Below are 9139 nucleotides of genomic sequence, written 5' to 3' on the forward strand. Positions count from 1 at the left end.
CACTTACTGAATGCAGGACACTGTGTCAAAACTACGTAGTCTCATTTAATTTTCACCAGAACTCCAGAAGGCAGGTGCTATCATTATTTTTATCTCACAATGCAGGAAATTGAGATCCCAGTGGTCTTCTCTTCTCCCTGGAAAGCCTGGCCATAACTGAGGCAGACTGAGATTCCTCTGCTCTGTGACTAGTAGTCACCAGTAGCAGAATCCCTAATGCATAGCGTAGTGACCAGCGTGGGCCCTGATGAGCAGTAAGCCCCAGGCACTGGCATGGGAGGCAGGCACTGGGAACAGAAGGGGAAAGTGAGGAGGAGGATACCCAGCTTGATTCCTGAGGCTCACAGGGCCAGCCTGCATCAGTAGTGCTGGCAGGTTTTTACCAAAACAGACAACAGCCACAGGTTGGAGTTTGCTGATTCGTGCTATTGCTTCCTGGGGTGGTAGACTGGGTAACCGAGAATTATCATATACTAGAAAGATCCTAGTTCAATCCTTGTAGTTTTCAAATAGGGAAAATGAAGTCCCAAGAGTCAAAGGAACATGCCCCAGGTTTTCTCACTCCTGGTAGAGTAGTATTCTGTTTTCTGATTCCACAAATGCAGTTCCTTGCACACTATGTCAGTTCATTCATATTTACAGTTGAGTAGGAAACCAGTTGCTGTTCTAAAAAGAGAAGAAAGCAAATGCAAGGGAAAGTGGAACATTAATGGATAGCCTACTCATTTTTGCCCTGGAAGTTTGCTGGGATTGCATCATTCCTATTTGGGACACATGAGTTTCACATCTCTAGAATGCTCTCTGCTTGGTTTCAACAGGAATTTCCCAAGAATACCTCAAGCCTAACCAAGGCTTATCCCCTTCCCCCCACTTCCTCTGCTTGGTAGACTAACTGTTTGAGTTCAGTTCAGTCACTCAGTCATGTCTGACTCTTTGTGACCCCATGGACTGCAGCATTCCAGGCTTCCCTGTCCATCACCAACTCCAAGATCTTGCTCTAACTCATGTCCATTGAGTAGGTGATGCCATCCTACCATCTCATCCTCTGTCATCCCCTTCCCCTCCTGCCTTCAGTCTTTCCCAGCATTAGGGTCGTTTCCAAGGAGTCAGTTTTTTGCATCAGGTAGACAAAGTATTGGAGTTTCAGTTTCAGCATCAGTCCTTCCAATGAATATTCAAGACTGATTTCCTTTAGGATTGACTGATTTGATCTCTTTGCAGTCCAAGGGACTCTCAAGAGTCTTCTCCAGCACCACACAAAGGCATAAATTCTTCAGCACTAAGCTTTCTTTATAGTCCAACTCTCACATCCATACATGACTGTTGGAAAAACCATAGCTTTGACTATTTGGACCCTTGTCAGTAAAGTAATGTTCCTGCTTTTTAGTATGCTGTCTAGGTTTGTCATAGCTTTTCTTCCAAGGAGCAGCGTCTTTTAATTCTATGGCTGCATTCAATATCTGCAGTGATTTTGGAGCCCAAGAAAATAAAGTCTGACACTGTTTCCACTGTTTCCCCATCTATTTCCCATGAAGTGATGGAACCAGATGCCATGATCTTAGTTTTTTGAATGCTGAGTTTTAAGCCAGCTTTTTCACTCTCTTCTTTTACTTTCATCAAGAGGCTCTTTAGTTCCTCTTCACTTTCTGCTATAAGGGTGGTGTCATCTGCATATCTGAGGTTATTGATATTTCTCCCAGCAATCTTGATTCCAGCTTGTGCTTCATCCAGCCTGGCATTTCGCATAATGTACTCTGCATAGAAGTTAAATAAGCAGGGTGACAATATACAGCCTTAATGTACCTCTTTCCCAATTTGGAACCAGTCCATTTTTCTATATCTGGTTCTAACTGTTGCTTCTTGAGCTGCATACAGATTTCTCAGGAGGCAGATAAGGTGATCTTGTATTCCTGTCTCTTTAAGAATGTTCCAAAGTTTGTTGTGATCCTCAGAGTCAAAGGCTTTAGTGTAGGCAATGAAACAGAAGTAGGTGTTTTTCTGGAACTCTCTTGCTTTTTCTATGATCCAATGGATGTTGGCAATTTGATCTCTGGTTCCTCTGCCTTTTCTAAATGTAGCTTGAACATCTGGAATTTCTCGGTTCACATACTGTTGAAGCCTAGCTTACAGAATGTTGAGCATTACTTCGCTAGTGTGTGAGATGAGTGCAATTGTGCAGCAGTTTGAACATTCTTTGGCATTGCCTCTCTTTGGAACTGGAATGGAAATTGACCTTTTCCAGTCCTGTGGCCACTGCTGAGTTTTCCAAATTTCCAAATGCTACTCTCTGGCAGCAGGGAACACTTTCTCTGTGCTCTGATAAGGATGCAGGGAGCTGAGATGGAATCCTCTTTTGGCTGAAGTTTGCAGAGGTGACTTCAAGTTAAACACTGCAGCCGTTGCCCAGTTGCTGCTGGTGCTGAAGGCAGACCTCAGGCCCCTCAGGTGCTGGCTCATAAGAGATAGTTCATGGCCATGCACGCTCTGTACCACTGATCCCTTACTCCTGCTTATTTGTCCTGAGAACTCACAACTGACACAAGAAGTCATAGCTCTCAGTGAGAAAAGGGCAAAGTCATGGAACTATAGAGCCAAAAGTGACCTTCAGTTCAGTTCAGTTTAGTCGCTCAGTCGTGTCTGACTCTTTGCGACCCCATGAATCGCAGCACACCAGGCCTCCCTGTCCATCACCAACTCCCGGAGTTCACTCAGACTCACATCCATCGAGTCCGTGATGCCATACAGCCATCTCATCCTCTGTCGTCCCCTTCTCCTCCTGCCCCCAATCCCTCCCAGCATCAGAGTCTTTTCCAATGAGTCAACTCTTCACATGAAGTGGCCAAAGTACTGGAGTTTCAGCTTTAGCATCATTCCTTCCAAGGAACACCCAGGGCTGATCTCCTTCAGAATGGACTGGTTGGATCTCCTTGCAGTCCAAGAGACTCTCAAGAGTCTTCTCCAACACCACAGTTCAAAAGCATCAATCCTTCAGTGCTCAGCTTTCCTCACAGTCCAACTCTCACATCCATACATGACTATTGGAAAAATCGTAGCCTTGACTAGATGGACCTTTGTCGGCAAAGTAATGTCTCTGCTTTTGAATATGCTATCTAGGTTGGTCATAACTTTCCGTCCAAGGAGTAAGCATCTTTTAATTTCATGGCTGCATTTACTATCTGCAGTGATTTTGGAGCCCAAAAAAATAGAGTCTGACACGTGGTTTCCACTGTTTCCCCATCTATTTCCCATGAAGTGATGGGACCAGATGCCATGATCTTCGTTTTCTGAATGTTGAGCTTTAAGCCAACTTTTTCACTCTCCTCTTTCACTTTCATCAAGAGGCTTTTTAGTTCCTCTTCACTTTCTGCCATAAGGGTGGTGTCATCTGCATATCTGAGGTTATTGATATTTCTCCTGGCAATCTTGATTCCAGCTTGTGCTTCTTCCAGCCCAGAGTTTCTCATGATGTACTCTGCATAGAAGTTAAATAAGCAGGGTGACAATATACAGCCTCAACGTATTCCTTTTCCTATTTGGAACCAGTCTGTTGTTCCATGTCCAATTCTAACTGTTGCTTCCTGACCTGACCTTAGAGATTAATTAATCCTCTCCCCCTATTTTCAAGATGGAGAGCTGAAGCCCAGAGAAGGGAAGAGATCCACCCCAGATTCCCAAAGGACGTTAGAGGTGAAGCTAGGGCTCAAATGCAGATCCCTGTTCCAACTTTATAGCCTTTCCACATTTAGCTGGACTTCCATCTCTCTACAGTTCACCTTCCAACTCTAAAGCTTGCTTCTAGGAGACCACCAGTGTATTGCTTGAATTGAATAAAAGAGAATTGAAAATTAGATTCCAGCCTAACTCAGTAATATAATCTTCAACTATCTGAAACCCCTAAATTAAAAAAAAATTTTGGCGGTGGCGGGGGGAGGTCTTTAAGTAACTTCTTTAAGAAGGTAAAGGAAGAAAGAGGAGAAGGAGCCTGGTCACAATTTTAAATAGGGTGGTCAGGGTTCGGCTTGTGAGAAGGTAATATAGGAACAAAGATTTGAAGGAGGTGGGGAGTGGACCAGGTGGCCATCTGGGGAAAGAGGTTTCCAAGCAGAGTCTGAGCAAAGTTTCTAAGGCCTAACTGAGGAACAGCAGGGAGGCAGTGGAGCTGAGAAGGAGGGAGCAAAGGGGAGAGGTGTAGGGGTGCAGCTCATGTAGGACCTTGAAGGCATTTTAATGACATTGGATTTTGCTTTGAAAGATGTAGGGAGCCATTAGAGAGCATTTCAAACAGAGCAGTGATATGATCTAAAGTACATTTTACAAGGGTCACTCTGGATGCTGTTTTGGGAATGGACTTCAGAGGAACAAGGATAGAAGCGGAGGTTCAGTCTGGAGATTACTGCAGTGACCCAAGCAACAGGCAACAGTGTCATGGACCAGGGATTCTGACTATATTTTGAAGTAGACTTCACAGTATTTCCTGATGCCAAACTCTGGAAAGACGTGTATAGAGACTGGCATATGAAGGGTGGTTTGGAGTCTCATCAGAGATGTCCTTGTTGGGCTGGGGGAAAATCCATTTCATGGTTTGGCCAAATTCAGCTGCTGGGAGATTATTTCCTCAGAAATTATCAAGACTCTCTGTTTCTTGTGCCGGAGATCAAAACAAAAAAGCATCACGGAAAGGATTAGACAGTTTTATGTTTAAAGGAAGTGGATGAAGCTAGTTTGTTTGGTCTCTAGTTAACTGTGTTCCAAGTCACAAAACATGATGATTGCCACACAGGAAAGCATATTTCACAAGAGGCCCAGAGAAGGAGCCAGCCCATTACCAAACTCATGAATCAGATCTTTAGAGCTCCAGCTCAGGCTGAGAATGGGAAGCTGGTGTGGGAGCACCCAACCCATTTGCAATGGTGCCAAGAGCTCTTCCAAACAAGTTTTGCCCTTCATCGTGCAAGTAAAGTGTGTTGAAAGTTAAAGCGACATGACAGAACATGATAAATTGCTACCTAAGTATTTGTTCTGAGGCCACAGTTTAGCCCAGTCTCTTCATTTACAAGTGAGAAAATAGTTCCAGAGGGAGAAAGAGTTTGTCTGAAGTTACACGGATCTCCGGCTTACTCAGTGAACACTGAGCTGCTTTCCTTTATTACGTTTGGACGATTGGGATCTCCAGGCTTTCCCGCCCTCTCATTTGTGCCTCTTGAGTGCCTCTTACAGCTCATTTCTGGGAAGCTCTTTTAGATTTTTGAGCTGTTGCTTCGCATCAGAGAATCTTTCTGCCCTCCCCGGGAAGTTCAATGGGATATTTTGTTACTTTTGACTACCTGTAGAAGCCAGCCTGCAACTTGTCCTTCAGTGGTATTATACCCTTGTATATTCCCCTTCCTCACTGTACCAGATTTGGTCTGTGCGACCAATAACATACAACAGAAGTGGCTGTTGGGAGCCAGCGTGAGGAACTCCACCCATGGCAAAAGTCATGAGGAAGGAAGCTTGGGATACGCAAAGGCGTGATCAAGCCTCAGGAAACCCCCTGTTCCCGAGCATCTACCCCCAAAACCAGAGTACTTTACGGGGAGCTCTCCCCCATAACCATTTCTCTCAGAGAAGGAGTTAACTTGCAGCTCCAGTTAATAAAAATTCCTGGGCGTGATAAGAGTGTTTCAACTTACGAACTCTGAAAGTTCTCTGGCCTGCCTGATCAGGTTCATCCGGCCGCATGTGATTGTTGACAGCCTCCCAACTGTGAGAGGCACAAGATGTTTTAAAACTTTCTAAATGCAGACTCTTTTGAGAAGTTAGAAGATCATTAGTATAGTATAGTGGGTTGATTAGGAATTATATTGCTGAAGGGTTTTTTCTTCATTTGTCGTGCCAATAATTACTGCTAATTCCCTGCCCTGGATGTGACAAGGATGTCTCAGGTCAAACCTCTCTGCTGACAGACTAGCTCGTGTGTGTGACAACCTCTCAACCATAAAGAGCACAGAGAGTTTGGAGTATTAGCATAGGGCTTTTTTCATTGATGAGTCAATGATTGCCATCAGGCCTCCATATCCTTAGGCACCTGGGGATATATCAATCAATGTATTTGGAATATAGAAAAGAAAATATAGTAATTTTTTGATGTTAGCAATACTAGACTTTTTGGGTTAATGAATCTTCTTTTTTGTTATAGATCACTGTACTTTGTTATAAATCACTATAAATCACTATGCTATGTAAAAATGTAACTTTATTACTATCTTAAGACAAAATAGATCTTAAGGGGAACATTGGTGAAGGGTTTACATTTGTTGAGCCAATATTTGCTGCTAAATGTCCATATTCCTGCCCTTATAATGAATATAACTAGCATATAGGAGAAATAAGTATTAACCTTTAAGATTAATCATGTTAAACCTTAGGTTAAGTAAATTCTTTTCTTGATTGTAACTCACTACACCCTCACCCTATAGGAATGCAACTTTTTTGGAGGGTGGCGCCTGATTTAAGAAAAAAATCACCCCTGGAAAAATAAGTTTTCTGGTTAACTGACCGGTATCAGAAAGGGCCATAAAATGTCAGCAGACCTCATGGCCAGAAGATGATGAAACTCATAAGACCTTTGTATAATTTAAATGAAGCACCTGATTGTGACAAGGGTCAGGTCTGCTGACCCCCGCGTGACTCTGTATTCATCCCTATGTATAACAAAAAGGTATATAAACAAACCTGAAAAATAGAGAAATTGGATCAGTTTCCAGAAAGACTGATACCCCCATATCAAGTACCCCTGATACTTGCTGCTCGTTTTTCTGGCTGAATTCCCATCTGGAGCATGGATGCTATTCCATGTAATCCAAGTTATTCAGCCTCTTTTTCTCCACTAATCTTCCTACTACACTATCCATTTCTAATCTCTCTATATATCTGTGATTAAATATGTATTTTTCCAAGGACGCCGACGCCGTCCCACCTTCGAATCACCCTGGATCCACCGGGGCTGGACCCCGGCAAGTGGCGGTGACACTTGTAAGATTACATTATGAAAGTCTGTGGTTTCTATGCATGGTGCCCTCTTGCTGTGTACAGGGCTCTCTTAGATTACTTGTTTGGGATAAGCAAGCTGCTGTTTTGTGAGCAGCCCTATGAAGAGTCTTGTGTGATAAGGAACTGAAGCCTCTGCCAAGAGCCAGTGAGGACCAAGGCCTGCCAACGACTAACTAGTGTGTGAGCTTGGAAGTGGATTCTCCTGTTCTAGTCAAGTATTGAGATGACTACAAACCCAGCTGATAGCCTGACTGCAATCTCCTGAGAGACCCTGAGTTAGAGCGACCTATCTAAGCAGCTCCTGGACTTCTGACACGCAAAACTGTGAGATAATAAATGGTTGTTTTAAGCTGCTATTTTTTTTTGAGATGGGATTCAGTATCAATTTTATTTTGACTCTTTCACCTTTAAAAAATGTAAATGCTAAGAAGCGTTGTTCACATGAATAGGTAGGAAGAAATGAAAAGTTTTTCTCACAGCACTGTCACACAATTCTTTATGTACCAAAAATTGCTTTCCTCTGAGTTATGTACCAAAAATTCCATCATGATCCTCAAAAATTAATTTTCATGATTCAGTAACTGACAGTTCCATTAGTCACTTCAGCAATTTTGTTGAAAGCAAAGAATTAGCAACCACTTGTGTTGTAAAAGGTCCTGTAAGGCAGAGATTAGAGTCTTCATTTTTCCATATCAACACCCTTGTTTTGGCTGGCCCTGTTGTTTAGTGCTCAAAGGTTTCTGCCCCCTAGGGCAATGCACCAAGGTCAGCCACATGGTGGGAAAAGGGGAAAGAAGATTGTGTTTCTTCTATAAAATGAGAGAAGGGCTGTTGAGAAAGAGGAGATGGGGAAGGAGAACCTACCTGTCAGAAACTCAGGTACATCATTTAAAGAAGTCAGTTCAGTTCAATTCAGTTACTCAGTCATGTCTGACTCTTTGTGACCCCATGGACTGCAGCACACCAGGCTTCCCTGTCCATCACCAACTCCCAGAGCTTGCTCTAACTCATGCCCATTGAGTCAGTGATGCCATCCAACCATCTCGTCCTCTGTCATCTCCTTCTCCTCCTGCCTTCAATCTTTCCTAGCATCAGGGTCTTTTCCAACGAGTCAGTTCTTTGCATCAGGTGGCCAAAGTATTGGAGCTTCAGCTTTAGCATCCGGAGAAGGCAATGGCACCCAACTCCAGTACTCTTGCCTGGAAAGTCCCATGGACAGAGGAGCCTGGTAGGCTATAGTCCATGGGGTCGCTAAGAGTCAGACACGACAGAGTGACTTCACTTTCACTTTTCACTTTCATGCATTGGAGAAGGAAATGGCAACCCACTCGAGTATTCTTGCCTGGGGGACGGGGGAGCCTGGCGGGCTGCCGTCTATGGGGTTGCACAGAGTCGGACACGAGTGAAGCGACTTAGCAGTAGCAGCAGCTTTAGCATCAGTCTTTCCAATGAATATTCATGACTAATTTTTTTTAGAATTAACTGGCTTGATCTCCTTGCTATCCAAGGGACTCTCAAGAGTTTTCTTCAACACCACAGTTCAAAAGCATCAATTCTTTGGTAGTCTTTCTTTGTGGTCCAACTCTCACATCCATACATGACTAATGGAAAAACCATAGCTTTGATTATTTGGACCTTTGTCGGTAAAGTAATGTTTCTGCTTTTTAATATGCTGTCTAGGGTAGGAATTCAAGAGTCTAGAAATTGTTTTCTTTACAACTGAATGTGCCAACAGACTCGTGACAACTCTTCACGTTGCCATGAATAACACATACATATCTATCACACTTTTTTCATCCTTTCCTTCATGGCTGGATACTTGTTTTGGCTACTGTAAATAATGCTGTAATGAACACAGGGGTGTAGATCTCTTTTCAAGTTAGTGCCTTCTTTTCCTTCTGATAAGCTGCTAAATTTTCAGATACTTTGTACACAGGAATAGATAACATAACCAGCTTCCTTTCCCACTACAACAGTTAGTCTTTTTTGCACTGTCGCTTTTTTTTGCACTGTTCCATCTCTGTCCCCTCCACTATCCTTGTCTCATCACCTTGTGCCTTCGCATGTATCCTCATCACAAACACTCCTGAGGTCAAACTCAGACATC

The sequence above is a fragment of the Capricornis sumatraensis genome, chromosome 9 (assembly GCF_032405125.1).
Source record: "Capricornis sumatraensis isolate serow.1 chromosome 9, serow.2, whole genome shotgun sequence".
Lineage (NCBI taxonomy): Eukaryota > Metazoa > Chordata > Mammalia > Artiodactyla > Bovidae > Capricornis > Capricornis sumatraensis.